We start from the raw sequence: 17,406 nt of genomic DNA on the forward strand, positions 1-17,406 counted from the left end.
GCTCCTGAGGTAACTGGTTCCACTGTCGTACTGCTCTAACAGTTAGGATGTTTTTCCTGATATTCAACCGAAATCTGGCTTCCTTGAACTTGAGCCCACTGTTACATGTCCTGCACTCTGGGATGATCAAGAACAGAACTTGCCCCTCCTCTGTATGACAGCCTTTCAAGTATTTGGAAAGTGCTATCATAGCAAACCCCACTCCCGACTTCTTTTCTTAAGGCTAAACATGCCCAATTCTTTCAGTCTTTCCTCATAAGGCTTGGTTTCCAACCCTCTGATCATCCTTGTCGCCCTCCTCTAAACCTGTTCCGATTTGTTAGCATCCTTGTATTCGTGGAGGCTTTCACGGCTGGAATCTAATGGCTGTTGTGGGTTTTTCGGGCTCTTTGGCCATGTTCTGAAGGTTCTTCCTAATGTTTCACCAGTCTCTGTGGCCGGCATTTTCTGCATCCTTCTTGAAGTGTGGTGTCCTGAACTGGACACAATACTCAAGGTGAGGCCTAACCAGTGCTGAATAGAGATTTATTTATGCAGTCTATTTATGCAGTCTAAAATAGCATTTGCCTTTTTGTAGCCACATCACACTGTTGGCTCATTTAGCACATGATCTACGACAATTCCAATATCCTTCTCGCTCATAGTTTTGCTGAGCCAGGTTATCCTCCATCTTGTAACTGTGTACTGTAATTGGTTTCTTTTTCCGAGGTGCAGGACTTTGCACTTTTCCCTGTTGAATTTCATTCTGTTGCTTTTGGCCTGGTGCTCCATCCTATCAAGATCATTTTGAATAGCGTTTCTGTCTTCTAGGGTTTTAGCTATTCCGCCCAAATTTGTATCATCTGCAAATTTAACAAGCATTCCCTGCACTCCCTCATCCAAGTCATTAATAAAAATATTGAAGAGCACTGGGCCCAGGACTGAGCCTTGGGGAACCCCACTAGTTACCTCCTCCCAGTTAGAGAAGGACCCATTAATCATCACCCTCTGAGTACAATTCTGTAGCCAATTGTGTATCTACCTGACACTTGATCCATCCCGCCCACATCTAGTTAGCTAATTAGGAGACCATGAGATGCTTTGTAAAAAGCTTTGCTGAGGTCAAAATATACTACAGCATTCCCTCTGTCTAGAGTAGATTCATCTAGACGGGCAGTATAAAACCAAATAAATAAATAAATATCAGGGAGGTTACCTGATCAAAAAAAACAAATCAAATTAGTTTGGCAGGATTTGTTCTTCACAAGTCCATGTTGGCTTCTAGTTATTACTGCATTGTTTTCTAGGTGCTTGCACAATGACCACTTTATGATCTGTTCCAGAATTTGGCCTGAGATTGATGTCAGGCTGACTGGCCTGCAGTTCCCATTTTCCTTCCACCACCACCACCACCCCCGCTTTTGAAGATAGGGACAACATTGGCCCTCCTCCAATCCTCTGGCACATCCCCTGTTTCCCATATAAATCTACTGATCATGTATTTACACTCCAATGTCTGCTGAAGGTGACTTTGATCCACCAAAGTCTGCACTGAAATAAAACTATTAGTCTTCAAAAAAGTACAATATGTTTTTCATGCTTTCTTTTTCCTTTCTTTTGCCGACATGTTTTTATTAATTTCAGTAATAGCATTAATGATCCCCTTCACAAGCTTCTGGGATTTTCTCTTGCATGGTGTGACAGAGCACAAGAGGGTATCCTGTAGACCAGAGGTCCCCAACCATGGCCTTGGAAGGACCAGGCCATGGAGACAGATCTCCCACCACATTCTCTCCATGCATGCACACCTGCACACAAGGCCCACCCACCCACATGCATGGGTGCCCAACCCATTTGTGCATATGCACACATGCACCGCACACACCTGTGAGCACACCCCACCCATCCACCCACCAATGCATATGTGTACCCCGCACACCCGTGAGCATACCCCACACATCCACACATGCGTGTGAACATGCCCCGCTGCTGCCCCCGCCGCTGCCCCCGTCCCCCCAACCAGTCTGCAGTTTGGAAAAGGTTGGGGACCACTGCTGTTGACCATCTTGACTGCTGTCATCGGCATTATCAGCATTCAGGTTGCCCTTTGCCATGTAAAGCTTGCTGGCAATATGGGCACGATGTTGTGCAGCAATATTGGGCCATTTCCTGGCATACTGAGTTGTCGATACAGAAACACAACATCTCACATTCATGAACCAGAGGTTTTTTGAAGGACTGAATTTATTTCTCTGTCTTATTAGGGACTAAGACTTTGAAATGGTCCTCCAGGAACATCCCTTGGCCTTGCCAAATTTTGTAAGGTGAGTCAGATGTACTTCCTTCCATGATGGCTGCCTGCTCCTAACCAAGACTACATTAGACTTGTGGGTCTCTTCCAGGGAACCATTACCAACTCTGTGCTGTTAAAAGCCAACGTCAGTGACCTTGACTCCAAGAAATTGTGGCTGCTTGCTGAGACCACACTGCTGGTCACAGGGAGTACATTATCTGCTTCTTTGGCACACAGTCCTTCTTGGCCAGCCTCTTGGGAGTTTCCTCTTCTGACTTAATTAAGAAAACTATACAGTGGTGGAACTGCCGGTGACCCAGTTCCCAGCGGCTTTCACTCGGTTGTCCTCTTTTGTTAAATGGATGGGCAGGAAGATCCGGGCAGCTGGGAACTGATAGACACAAAGGAACACTTATTCTCACTTTCACTGCTGGCTGGAAGTTGGCCTTGTTAATTGCTCTCGTTGGCCAGAGGCAGCATCAGGATTTGTCTGTGCACAGCAGGAAAACACTCCTGCTCCTGGAAAGGGGGGGCATCCCATTTAAGCAGTGAATGCCAATGCCGGCAAGCACAGAGGAGGTATACCCAGAAAATATAAGTAATCTGTATATATAATACATACAATAACATCTTCCATATTTTGCTTACCTGGCCACCTGCTATTTTAAGAACAATATTTCTGGCATGAACTAGATAGCTGCTGTTGAACTCCAGCTCCTGTCATCCTCAGCCAGCATGGCAAATGATAAAGGAGGTGCAGATGGGAGTTGTAGTCTAATGTTCGGAGGGATACAGTTTCCCTGTTGAGAGCCCCCACCCCAAAGTTGTGTGTTATATGCTACCGGGACAATTTCAATTTCAAAGTAGCCCTCCTGGTAGGGCTTCTAAGGTATGCGAGATGTTTATGGAGTGGTTTTACCAGTGCTAGCGAGTTTCCATGGCCAAGTGGAGATTTGAACCCAGGATCGCTGAAGTCCTAGTCCAATATTCTATCTAAGGGGTTGGAGGCCACACTCTTCCTTTCTAGTCTGTACTTTCTGATTGTCATTTCAGTCTCAACAAGTTTTTACAATCCACATCTCAACCAACCATCATCATCATCATCATCATCATCATCATCATGTGCTATCAAGTCAATTCTGACTTGTAGAGACCCTTTCAGGGTTTTCCAGGTAGAGAATAGTCAGAAGTAGTTTATCATGGGGGGGGGGACGGTTTACACATGCATAGCTCACTGGGGGGCAAATTTTCATTTCCTTAATTATGTTGTAACTACCCAGAGAGTGCTCGAAGCACTATGGAGCGGTATATAACTTGAAACCACCACCACTGCAACACACACGCATGCATGCAGGAAGCATATCCACTGATGAAGCAGACTGCAGCCCACACAAACATATATCACACAAATCTATTCATTAATCTTTAAGAGTGACAAAAGACTTCTCTCCTTTCCTTCCATCAGCAAAATTAAGTATCCTTTTGTAGCGGTTATCCTGAACCAGATTTTTATCCCATTTCCTCTCCTCCAGCAGCAAACTTCTTTGTTATCAGTGACTTTTTAAAGATGCTGACATGGAGCAGCATGAAAGGATTTAGCTGATAAAGCTTTGGAAACATTATTTAAATAGGAGACCAACATTTATCTCAAAGGTATGTGACATGTACCGTATATCTGTTGCCAATTGAAAGTGTTGTGTACTAGAAAGCTCATAAAAAGTAACAGACATTATCTGCTGTATACTGAGTTGTTTAACTCAGCAGACAAAGATAATCCTAATGGTGACGTCTTGAGGTAATTTGCCACCAAAGGCTACGTCATTGGTATTATGCCGGTGCATCTACGCAAGAGGATTTTGGCCAGAGCATTTGCCCATTGTGTGGATGGTACAGAGAGGTGGCTTCTGTACTTTCTATGCTAATGTCCAGGGAACTTTTTGAAAGAAAATTCAGGGGCCCTGCTATACTTTAACATTAAACAGGAATCTATAAAGCAGGACATATGGCTACTTTAGCAACATATACCTTTCTTGCTGCTATGGGCTGTCAAATTTCTTCCGATGTATAGTGACCCTAGCGTTGTTGTCAAGGTATGTCAGATGTTCAAAGAGCAATTTACCATTTGGGGAAATGGTAAATTGGAAACCACCTCTGTGAGTTTACATTTGAATCCAGCTCTCATGAATCCTAGTCCAATATTCTATCCATTACACCGCACAGACTCTCTAATATGATCTTTAGTGATATATTATATAAACACTTGTTTTAAACATGACGGGGGCATCTATTTGACATCGTCAATTCAACTCATTTTTGTTTTCATGTATATTGATGAAACAAGAGTATAATTCTCTACCAGAAGCAGTTCTGATTTTTATCGCAGTATTTCCTGCCTCGGAAATGCTTAACATAATCTTTGAATATGGAAAAAGAAACTTAGTAGATAAATAAATTAATAAATAGGTATTTGTGGAGACAAACACAAAAGGTCAGAATGTATGATGTTCAGTTCTGCTGTTGTGCCATACTGTTAGTCTTTGTTATAAACATGTGGTAGGGAAATATGATAAAAAAGGAGGCCAAATAATTATTTATTTAATTTGCTTTTGAGCCCTGTCGTCTATTCGACACAACTTTCTCTCAGCTAATTAAGTTTCCATTTCACTAAACATTGAGGGAATCTTTGCCAGACTGCTCTATTTCCTCAGGTCTCCTGAATGGCTTTTCCTTTTCGTCCCCTCTTTTTTTGAAAACTGTTTAATCCATCCCTCCCACCCAGTGTCTGAAATAAAACACAATGGCTGAAATACTGTAGAGCAGCTACACAAGTGGCATAACTGTTAGATGTGAATTGTTGTAAGTTAAGAAATCCCAACAGACATTATCTATTGCATACTCAGTTGAACGACTCGTGTTGTAACATACTGTAATGTCTATGGATGTTTCTTAATTTTCATCAATTTGCATCCAAAAGTTAAACAAGCAAATAAGTGTTACACTGTTCACGTAACTACACAACAGGATTTCAGGCAGTGTTTCTGCTTATTGATCAATCTGAAAATGATTCAATGCATATACTCTAGTTGGGGCTAACAATTATATTTAGCCCAATATGTTTACTCTGCTATTCTGTTCAAGTCATTTTGGTCCAAAAGAGAGAGGAGGAGAGGAGGAGAGGAGGAAGAGGAGGAAGAAAAAGAAGAAGTGTTATAACTGCTGAACAGCTCAGTGATTTAGGCATTTGGCTGCAGAGCTAAAGGTTGGGAGTTTGATTCTCCATGGTGGCTCCTTGACAGGAACTGGCTTCGAATATCCACAGGGTCCCTTTTAGCTCTGCAGTTCTGAGATGTCTTAAGTAGAGTAGGCCAATAAAATAAAAGGAACTTACAGAGGAATTTATTTACCAGATTTCCATTGATTCAATGGGCCTACTCTAGTTGTGATTTACTACACAAATAACAGGACTTCACTCATTATGTGCTCAAAAGACCCGATCTGCACTGAAGCCTTCAGATGCACACTGGAATTTATGGATTTATAACTCGCATCAGCTGTCATCCTCTCAATAGCCACAAAGGAAATTACAAGGAGAGATTTGAGAGACAACATAGAAAGGCAAAAATATATATTTTTATAGATACTAAAATGGAAAACACGATTCAATGTAAACAAGTGCATATTGGGGTATAAATATACTGTATATACCACATTCACATATACACTGATGGGCTCTAAGTTGGCAGTGACCGATGAAAAAGACTTGGAGATAGTGGTACTGTAGACAATTTGATGAAAACGTTGATCCATTGTTCCACAAGGCTGCAAAAAGGGCAAATTCCATATAGGGCATAACAAGAAAAGGGATTGAAATTAACACTACCACTTTCATATTACCGTTAAACAAATCCTGATTGCAGCCATTTCTGAAATACTGTGTAATTATATGGCCATCATATCTAAAAGGCACTGATGAAGAGATTAGAACAAATTTTTTAACATCTGTGCCTATTTAGCTGGAGGGGGGAAAACAAGAAGGGAAAACATGATGAAGGTGTAGAAAGTAGATAGGATGCTTTTCTCCCTTTCTCATGATATAGTGGATGATCCCAGGCAGTGGAAGAATGGTGGGAGATTCAAGACAGATAAAATCTTCCTTTATATATATAGTTAAACTATGAATTCACTGCCATAAGATATACTGATGTAGCCAATTTAGGTGGCGTGAAAAGGATACTGGACAGATTCACGGAGACTACTAGTCAAGTTGACTATTGGCAGCATGTATATCAGGCACAGCGTGTCTTTGTGTTTCAGATGCTGGGGGAAATGATGCAGATGACATGGTTGCATTCCTGTCATGCAAGCAATCTCTCCATGGGGAATTGATTGGCCACTATATGAACAGAATATGAAATAGGACTTTGGTATGACTTAGCAGTGTAGTGATGTATGGAAGTGAGAGCTGGACCATAAAGAAAGCTGACCGCCGAAGAATTGATGCTATTGAATTGTGGTGCTGGAAGAGGCTCTTGAGAGTCACCTGGACTGCAAGGAGAACAAACCTATCAATTCTAAAGGAAATCAACCCTGAGTGCTCACTGGAAGGACAGATCCTGAAGCTGAGGCTCCAGTACTTTGGCCATCTCATGAGAAGAGAGGACTCCCTGGGAAAGACCCTGATATTGGGAAAGTGTGAAGGCAGGAGGAGAAGGGGACGCCAGAGGATGAGATGGCTGGACAGTGTCATTGAAACGACCAACATGAATTTTACACAACTCTGGAAGATAGGAGGGCCTGGCATGCTCTGGTCCATGGGGTCATGAAGAGTCGGACATGACTAAACAATTAAACAATGACGATGACTTAGCAGAGGCTAAGAATTGCTGGATGGCTCAGTGGTTTAGGTATCTGCCTGTGGAGCAAGAAGTTGGGAGTTCAATTTCCTACTGTGCCTCCTTGATAGGGGCTGGACTTGATGATCTATGGGATCCCTTCCAGCTCTGTAATTTTTTGATGATGATGATGATGATGATGATGATGATGATGATGATGATGATGATGATGATGATGATGATGATGAATTTACAGTTCAGCTCAATTTAAATTCAGCCCCAAAATACAAAAAAAAAGTATCATTTGATAATGCTATGGGACTTCACACAACTTAGGGTCTCATCACAACTTAAATTTGGCCCTGGGCAACGTTGTGAGAACCTGCCTACCAGCAACTGAAAAGCCCGGAGAAGCTATAGTTGAAGGCATCTGATTCCTATTATCATTTGTGCAACCCTTTTTAAAGAACAACAAGGATCTGGTACTGTCAGGTTTGCTCAGCTGGGCTGACTCATTGACAGATTGATTCCTGTGCTGTAAAATTACTAACTGCTGCAAGAAGAATCTTTATTTTGAAAGAAGAGCTTCATTTCATTCCCTGTTTTGGATCTGAGCCATTTCTTGTGATGTACAGTCTCCTACACCTTTACAGAAGACACACACTGTGAATTCATTAACCCAGGGTTGATTTCATTAATTGCAAACACAATTACTGGTGCTGGTATCATAAAAAAATTTTCCATTGAGTCTTCTGTTTTGTGTTCATATTTAACCTACTACTCTCCAGGGACTCTGCAGATCTGAGGTTGTGCTAGAAGATAGTATAAGATGGGAGAATAACTGGCTTTCATTGAAGTCAACAGAGAGGAAAAAATGCTTAATTGGGAACTGGAGCACATCCAAATCGGCTGAGCTATTTTTAAGTGAAAAGAAAAACACAAATACTTTTAGAACCAGTATCATCACTTTTCTACAACCGATGGTACTCCCAAAAAATGAGAACTTTTTTTTAAATGACCTCTGATTTAGAGACAGTAGAAATATCTCATTTTAAAAGTCTAGGATTTTGTTGAGAATATTTTGCAACAGAAGAAAATGGTTTTGAGAAAGAAAGAAAAAAACCTTGGCAACAGTTTTAAAATAGTGCCCGGATGCCATGGGTTGCATAGAGACACATGGGCAGGATTGAAACATGAGATTAAATTATGGCTTCGTGTTACATGCAGGAACATGAAGATCGTGTGATTATTCTGTCATTATTTCTCCTCCAAGGTTACCATGAGCAAAAACTAGTCCTCCTTTTCCCACCTTGGTAGTTAAAGCCCAACCCCTCCAATTTCCTCCTTCAGCCTTTTCATCTGTCTCCCCCACTATTTCATCTTCCTTGGGCGCCAGAGGGGCAAGGTGGGACTTGGAGTTTCCCTCTCCTTTTTTTATTTGCTGCCCCTAACATCTCATTAGGGTAATTTACAATCAATCTTTAATTACGCATTTTTATTACATTTATTTATTCATTTATTTATTTATTTATTTTATATCCCGCCTATCTAGTCGATTAAGACCACTCTAGGCGGCTAATCACCTAAATATGTTTGAATGTGTCTTGCAATTTGTATTTCTGATTTTCCACTTCCTATTGATTTTAGATATTCTCCCATTTAGAATTTATTGATTTTGTACTAGTAAAGGGGATGGGTTGTGCACCTTCTCAGGAGTCAATGTATTTTTGGAAGGGGAATGGGGCTCCATAAAAAGAAATAAATAGAATATCTTTATTGGTCCCGGAGGGGTGCACATTAATTGTATTTATTGTTTTGTCTTAGTTTTGTTTTGTATGTAATTAAAAAGAAATTTAAAAGAAATTATTATTATTATTATTATTATTATTATTATTATTATTATTATTATTATTATTAATAATAATAATAATAATAATAATAATAATAAATAATAATAATAATAATAATAATAATAATAATAATAATAATAATAATAATAATAATAATAATAATAATACAGTGGTGCCCCGCACAGCGAGGTTAATCCGTTCCAGATTAACCTTCGCTGTGGGAAACATCGCACTACGGAACACAAAAAGGCATTGGAACGCATTAAACAGCGTTTAATGCGTTCCAATGCCAAAGATTACTCACCGTTGTGCGATGTTTCCCAGGGGCCGGCAGCCATTTTCGCGCCCTCCCCTCGCACAACGAGGGCGCCAAAATGGCTGCCATCAGCTGTCCGTCGGGTCCAAAATGGCCGCCGGAACAGCCGAAAGGGGCCGGGGCGCAGCATTTTCGCACCCTTGGTAAGCAAGGGGAGCACGCGAAAACGCTGCCGGAAGCCCCGAAATGGTTGCGCCGGCTGTTCCGGCGGCCATTTTGGACCCGACGGACAGCTGATCGGCGGATCGCAAAGCGAAGGTCGGTAAGCGAGCAGCTTACCAACCTTCGCTCTGTGAATTACCGCCTATACGGGCACCGTTTTGCGATCGCAAAAAAAGCCTCGTAGAGTGAATTCATCGCTCTACGAGGCGCCCGTTGTGCGAGGCACCACTGTAATAATAATAAAATAATAAAATAATAAAATAAAATAAAATAAAATAAAATAAAATAAAATAAAATAAAATAAAATAAAATAATAATAATAATAATAATAATAATAATAATAATAATAATAATAATAATAATAATAATAATAATAATAATAATAATAATAATAATAATAATAATAATAATAATAATAATAATAATAATAATAATAATAATAATAGATATTCTCCCATCTCAGCACCACCCTGATGCTTCTGCTATGTTATCAGAATGTTGCCGGCGGCTACAGCCTCACTGAAACAACTATATGCTTCTTTTGCTAGCTCTTCTAATATTCTTTCAATGCTGTCTGGCAGTGAGAACTTTAAAGAAAACTATCAAAGGAACGACGTTGGTGACAAATGGGGTCACCAGACTTTAAATAATTGCACTCTAAAAGAACTGGGAACTTTTTAATAACATGCTAAATGAGCAAGAGTAATTGGCATTACAGCCCAGAAGTTGCATTGCAGTACATCTGAAAGATTCACATTCCTTCTTGTTACCCCTATATGTAACTGGCGATGGAAGAAGGAAATCCTTTATAGCCAGTTCTTATCTTAACTTATTAGACTGAAAAAGAATCAGAGGAGAAGTTAGAGAGCACAGAAAAGTGTCTTATACGTACTTTCTTAGTCACAATGCAAACAAACAGAATGTAGTGAATTTACTCACCGATAGAACAGGAATCATATCCTGTGTGCATAATACCATAGGGGTTGTGATTAGACGAATACAAATATTATTTCAACATATAAACCTTTTATTAACTGTGAAAAGCATCAGATTTTTGGCAAAAAAAGTTCTCTATTGCAACACTTCACAAATCCTTAGTTTTGCCAATAATATAATATATTTTAAAAATTGCTGGACAGCTCGGTGGTTTAGGTATCTGGTTGTGGAGCTACAGGTTGGGAGTTCAATTCTCACTGTGACTCCTTAACAGGGGCTGGGCCCAATCCGTAGGCTCCCTTCCAGCTCTGCTGTCCTATGATAATGATATATTGTGCAGTTTTTGGCATCAGATTAAGTTATAAAGCATCAGCATATAACGTCCCATCTTTTATACCAACTCTGACCATTTGACTGTTTTTCCCAGTATGTCCTTCAAGCAATGGGTTGCTTTATATAAGCCAGTCCTCTAACTCAGTGGTTCTTAACCTTTGTTACTCGGATGTTTTTGAACTGCAACTCCCAGAAACCCCAGCCAGCACAGTTGGTGGTGAAGGCTTCTGGGAGTTGCAGTCCAAAACTCCTGAGTAACCCAAGGTTAAGAACCAGTGCTCTAACTGAAGGGTAGTCATGGGGCAGCCCTCTCTTTGAAGATGTCTGCTGTCCAGGTTTGATTTAAAGATAAAATGTCTAGTCCAAGCTTGGTTTAAATATAAGAACCCTTCAAAAATGGAGAGGAAGGGCATCAATGCTGCCTGTTCATGCTTACAGTCTTATTACCTATATATAACAAGAAGCACCATGTTTCTATGTACTTTAGTTACTTCCCACATTTTTAACCTGATTTCCACTAAAGAAAATAAGAGTTTAGAGCAGCTAACAACATCACTGAACACAAATTAAGCAATAAGATAATTTAAAACCCCATTAAAAAGAAACTAAAGTATAAAATCAAACATTAAAATCAGTCCTAATGATTAGTTCCAAATCTGTATGTATGCATATACATATAAACTGGCACATATAAACAATCCACACCATTGTTGTGGCCATCCATAACTACCCACTCTGCCTGGGACATATAGCTGACCCTAATAATGGAAGGCCTTAAAATTCAACCCCACCAGCACCATCAACAGCATGTGCATATGTACCTGACAAGTGAGGATAACATTTCCTGAATCTGATGAAGCAAAATTCAACCTTTGACAGTTTATACACAGGAAAAGTCTTAGTTTCATCAGTTTTCAGGACTGAAAGTTGTATTCTTCATGTTTTGTTCATGCTTTTGTGGAACCTGATCTGCTCAGTGACCCTTACAGACTTAGAATCAAATGTTGGTTTCCAAGGCAGAGAAGAACTTTCCAGGGAAATTATGCTAGTTTGCAAAGTGTCTAAGCATCATGAGCAATGGAAATATACATTCCAAGTCAGCTACCTATGAAATTTTGGACACTTCACTAGTAAAAAAATTGAAGGATTTTCAAATGGTTTGGAGTGAGAGGATAGTTCCTTGTGTCTGCTCCATTAGGAAGAGTCCAGCTGCAAAATTCTCACTCCTTCCCTGCCCTCTATTGGTTTGGAACACTATTTGAAATTTCTTTCCCACAACACAAAATACGTGTAGTCCCTTCTTGATTCTATCCCCACCTATTATGCAAAAAGGTTTGTTCAGGTGGCCTTTTGGAAAAAACAGCAACCATCACAGCAGAAGGCATCGCTGTTTTTAAAAGTGCAACAAATGCAGGAAATCCTTTACAATTGGGAACACTTTGGTAATGTGCTTTTTCTGTTACATACTTGTGCACGCACACCATTTAACAATGCTCTTTGTGAACACAACTATGTCAGAAGACTTAAATAGCCGGTAGTTATTTTAACTTAACAAAACAAGAAATTTCCTCTTCTGCTTGCTTTTGGTTTCAGTAATAGCCATGGTCCAAAGAAGAGGACATGAAGATTACATGTGGGCTACAAAGAGGCCACGCCGCTGTTCTCAACAACAAAACAAATCTCCATTTTTTAAGTGGTCCTTTCCAGTTTACATTCTTGCTGCCTCTGCTTCTTCTTGCAATCCACCTTTTCTCAAACTAATAAAACCAATTTTTGCATAACATCTGGATGTATCCGATGAGATTCTAACATGCATCATTAGTCACAATTAGCCTTTTAGAAAATGCCTGTTGCTTAGCATAGTACCTTGCACTGGAGTAGGCCCACTGAATCAGGGGGGATTTAGTGAGTCGATTCTTCCATGTTGTTGTTGTTATGTGCCGTCAAACTGGAACTGACTTACAGCAACCCTAAAAGGACTTAGGTCAGATATTTAAGGAGTGGTTTTACCAGTTCCACATCACCAGTGAGTTTCCACGACAAAGTGGAGATTTGAATCCAGGCCTCCTGGGTCCTAATCTGTCTGTCTAGCCACTATACCACACTGAGTAACTCCTACGTAAATTCCATTTATTCAGATGTGCCTGCTTTAGCTGTGATATACTATACTAACTCCTGGGAAAAACCATCACAAAAGCAGGTGCCACTCCAGAAAAAGTTCTTGCACAACTACCTGATATACATTCATTACTAGTAGAACAATAGATTCTACCATCCTCAATTATTAATTGTGTGTTGTTTTGAGTGCCCTATTATTGAAAAAAAACTATACATGAAAGACCCTTTTTGCTCTTCATACACACATCTCATTTTCCAGAAACAAGTTAATTAAACTTGCCAGCTCTCCAAGGAAAAGTGAGATTCTCTTTTACATCCATTCTCTGGTTGTTACAGTAGAGGTTAGGCTATAGCTGCCATCAGCTTTGTATAAGCACATTTTTATTAGCATTTTTTTCCATTTATAAGACCCACACCCCCACACACTTTTCTAATTCAAAAATTAAGAAAACTTAGCTTTGAGTATTCAGCCTCTGGGCTCAGAACACTCAGACATTATGAGCCTCTGTTGAATCTGAGCCTACAGGCTCAATCTCCAACGAGGTGTGTTCCAATTGGTTTGTTCAGCATCAGCTGACGTTGGTTCCATAAGGCTCATGATTGGAGGAAGCTAAGTCTCCTGACTGTAGGAAGCTAAGCCTTGTGATTGAAGGAAGCCTGTTTGCAGAGGCAAGGTATGAGCCGTTTTGTTCTCTCCTCAGCTATCTCAGCTTACTTCCATGTAAAAGGCACCCCTCAATTTTTAGCATAATGATTTTAGGAAAAAAATAGTGTCTTATACACATAAAAATATGGTACCTGGGAATGGGGTTGATAAGGACAAATCCAGTTTTTCTTGACATTTGTATTGAGGAAGGAAGGAACATCAATGCATGTATATCCCGAGTGGTTCAAAAAGAACAATTCATTCATTTGGTGATCAGTTATATTGTATTTTACTTTACGTCCCATGATCTCAAAAGTCACGGCCATCCTCCCAATTATGTTATCCACACAGCAACCCTGTAAGTAGGTCCGGCTGAGAGTGACTGGTCCAAGGTTACCCAGGGGCTGTTGTGGCATAGTGGGCATTAGTGTCTGAATTGCCCAAATTCATGTCTGTCGTTCTGGGAGTGAGCAAATTTGGTAGGATTCAGCATCTGTCACACAAAAACAAAGGAAAATCCCAACCAGTACTGGAACAGCTGCTTCCATTTCTTGCTGTTGTTTTGTTTTTGACCACTTCTGATCTATGTGCTTTTACTGGGTGTTTGAAAGCAACCTCTTTCCTAAGATAATTGTGGGCTGTAAAGTCAATTCTGACTTACAGCACAACCATTTCCAGGGTTTTGTCTTCTGCAATACTCAGAAGTGGTTTACTATAGCCTTTTTCTCGAGGCTCTGTGGGACTGTAGAACTTGCCAAGGCTACACAAGCTGGCTCCTTTCCCAGGAAGCACAGTGGAAAAGCTCCAGTCCTGCAGCCCGAGGCTTAACTCACAGAGCTATCCAGCCACCTGTGCAATCCAAGCCCAGTTTCCAAAGAATGCAGGAACACCTCTGTCTTGTCTGGATTAAATTTCAGTTTATTCACCTTCATCCGTTCAGTACTGACATTAAGACACTGATCTAGAGCTGAGCCAGCTTCCTCAGATTTAGATGGCAAGGACAGATAGAGTTGGATGTCTTCTGCATACTGGTGACAGATGAACTCCCAGACTCCGGACATGGGGTTTGTGTAAGACACTATAAATCTTTCTGGATATCAAGGCTAAAATACTTTAAATAAATAAAATGTGTCTTGATGACTTCACTGATACTAATAGCCTAACCCTAAACACTTTCATTTAGAATTACAGTAGAGGTATAGTCCAAACCTATATGCTTAGGATTGCAGCTTTAGGCATTTTATTTATTTCAGAGGAATTTGTGTATGGTTAACATTACATGAAAAAAAGAAAAAATAAGTTCTCTGCAGTGCTTACAGCAATGATATTGAAAATCATTGTAGCACTCAGAATCAAAAGGTGTTATAAAATGTAGATCTACATGAACGTTCTTTCTTAGGCTACATGCCCCATTACTAATAAAATCTAAAGCAGTTTTTAAAATGCTTCTGTGGTCTACAAACCAGATAATTCACCTATTAAATCTCTTGGTTTAGAGACAAACTGAAGTGCTGATACGGACTGGAAAGAAGTTATGACTTGGCAGATTTAAATGCTCTCCATAATTCATGGACAGATTGGGTAATAGTCAAACCAAAAGAAGTCCTCAGCAAAACACATGCTCACAGCACCCTCTGCAGTCTCACAATTAAACCTAAACTATATCCTCTCATTCCTAGTAATTAATGCTGTACCTCTGCACAGCTTTGAAATCTAGCATCGCCATTAGCAAATGATGTTGGAGGAGAAACATTTCCAAGAAGCAAGAGTGAGAAAACTCAGCCATGGTGGTCTGGTTTTTTTTCTACTGAGACGATGTCCCCTGATGTGAAATTTGGTACAACCACAGGTCAAGTTTCATGTTTCCAGACTTTCCCTTTGAATTTTAGTTAAACTACATATCTTGTAGCTTCCTATGGTTCAGTGCCCTGGAGGATTCACATGATGTTTTCATGGTATTTTTTTTTATATGCCACTAAGTCACATCTGACTTAGAGCAACACCGAGTGCATTTTCACTGTATGTGAGCTAAAGAGTGGTTTCTCCAGTGCCAGCCACCTGGGAATTTTCAGGGCAGAACGGGGACTTGAACTCAGATCTCTCGAGTTCTAGTCCATTATTCTACATATTGGACCCCACCAATTCTCAGAAATATTGTTGTGCTCCAATAAAGGTGCCATGTCACTCTCTCTCTCTGTTGCATCGTCATAACACATTGCCTAAGGTATTCATTTTTATTTCAGATGGCAGACTTGCAGTTAAAGACTTAAGTTTAGAACTGCTGGATAGCTCAGTGGCTTAGGCATCTGGTTGGGAGTTTGAATCCCCACTGTGCCTCTCTAACAGGAGCTGGACTTCCAGCTCTGCAGTTCCAAGATTATTATAGATTATTTATTGAGAGAAAATTCCAGTACAAAATGTGCACTGGGACTGGAAAGCAGAAGGGTAGCCAATGATCTGAGGGAACTGGGACATATTGTACCACCCTGGATGCCAGGAGGAATATTCGGAGCTTGCAAGAGTCTCTTGAAAAATTGAGGGAGTCAAGAAAGTAAGATTCTCCACAAAGACGCAATGATGCATACAGAATGTTCCACTTTGCCTTGGAAAAGACCTTGAGGTTAGGAAAGTGTGAAGGCAAGAGAAGGGGACGACAGAGGATGAGATGGTTGGACAATGTCATCGAAGCTACCAGAATGAATTTGACCCAACTCCGGGAGGCAGTGGAAGATAGGAGGGCCTGGCATGCTCTGGTCCATGGGGTCACGAAGTCAGACACAACTAAAGCGCCATTTGGCTAGAGGGACATAAACCACTTAAATTCACAAATTTAATAAAGAACTGATCCTCTTATGATTCACTTTGATTGCATTAGCTGTAGAGAGTTGTGAGAAAAGGAGCAAGTGCCTCATTGTGAGTTGTGAGAAAAGGAGCAAGTGCCCTCTTTATCCCTTCTATTTGTCTATTTTATTATGTTTATTTTATGTAAAACTGTTTTATATATATTCACTGTTTTATTTTATGTTGTTAGCCGCCTAGAGTGGTCTTAACCGACCAGATAGGCGGGATATAAAATAAATAAATAAATAAAAAATTGGATCTCAGTTGAGGCATATGTAGCAGTTAAGCTCCCAGCTTGTTTATCCCCAGAAGTAACAATGCACACCTGTCTACCAGTGATAAACAAACTAACAATCTCAAGTGTTACTGTCAAAATTGAAAATGGATGCAGGGAGGCACATGTATTGTTTGAAATCTTGTTGAGTAGCTACACAGATATAACCCAGCACTGCACCCATGGTAACTACAGGAACAGCAAGGTGGAAGCGCTATCGACTAAGCACTTCCACCAATATACTGGTTGCAGTATTGGTCAAGACAGGAACTGCGCAACCACTGGTGCAATCCTCGTTGTCAAGGTGGGTGGCCAGCACATTTCCATCTTCTCATGTTACTTGTGTACTTACATGTGTTCTGTGATGACAAGTCAGGACTGACTTTACAGTGACCCTAATAGGGCTTTCAAGGTAAATGAGATATTTAAGGATTAGCTTTACCAGTTCCTCCGCCACTATTTACATTGGTACCTCGCTGGAAAAAAAACTCGCAAGACAAATGGTTTTGGCAATGGGGGTTGATGACTCGCAAGACAAATGTTCCTATGGCCGTGCTTCACGAGAAGAATTGTTTCTGTTTTTTTGTTCCTGCCTCATGTTTGCTAATTTTTAAATGTTTTTCTATGATGTTTAAAAAGTTAAAAAAATTTGATTGAAATTTTTTTAATCATCTGAACAAAATGTATGGCTTTAAAGAGCACTTAATAAACCCTTTGTAAACCAAATTTGCCTTTGTTCTGACTTTTTTGCCCATAGGAATACATTAATTAGATTTAAATGCATTCCTATGGGAAAACACATTTCGCAAGACAAATCTTTCGCAAG

This window comes from Pogona vitticeps, chromosome 4 (genome assembly GCF_051106095.1).
Source record: "Pogona vitticeps strain Pit_001003342236 chromosome 4, PviZW2.1, whole genome shotgun sequence".
Lineage (NCBI taxonomy): Eukaryota > Metazoa > Chordata > Lepidosauria > Squamata > Agamidae > Pogona > Pogona vitticeps.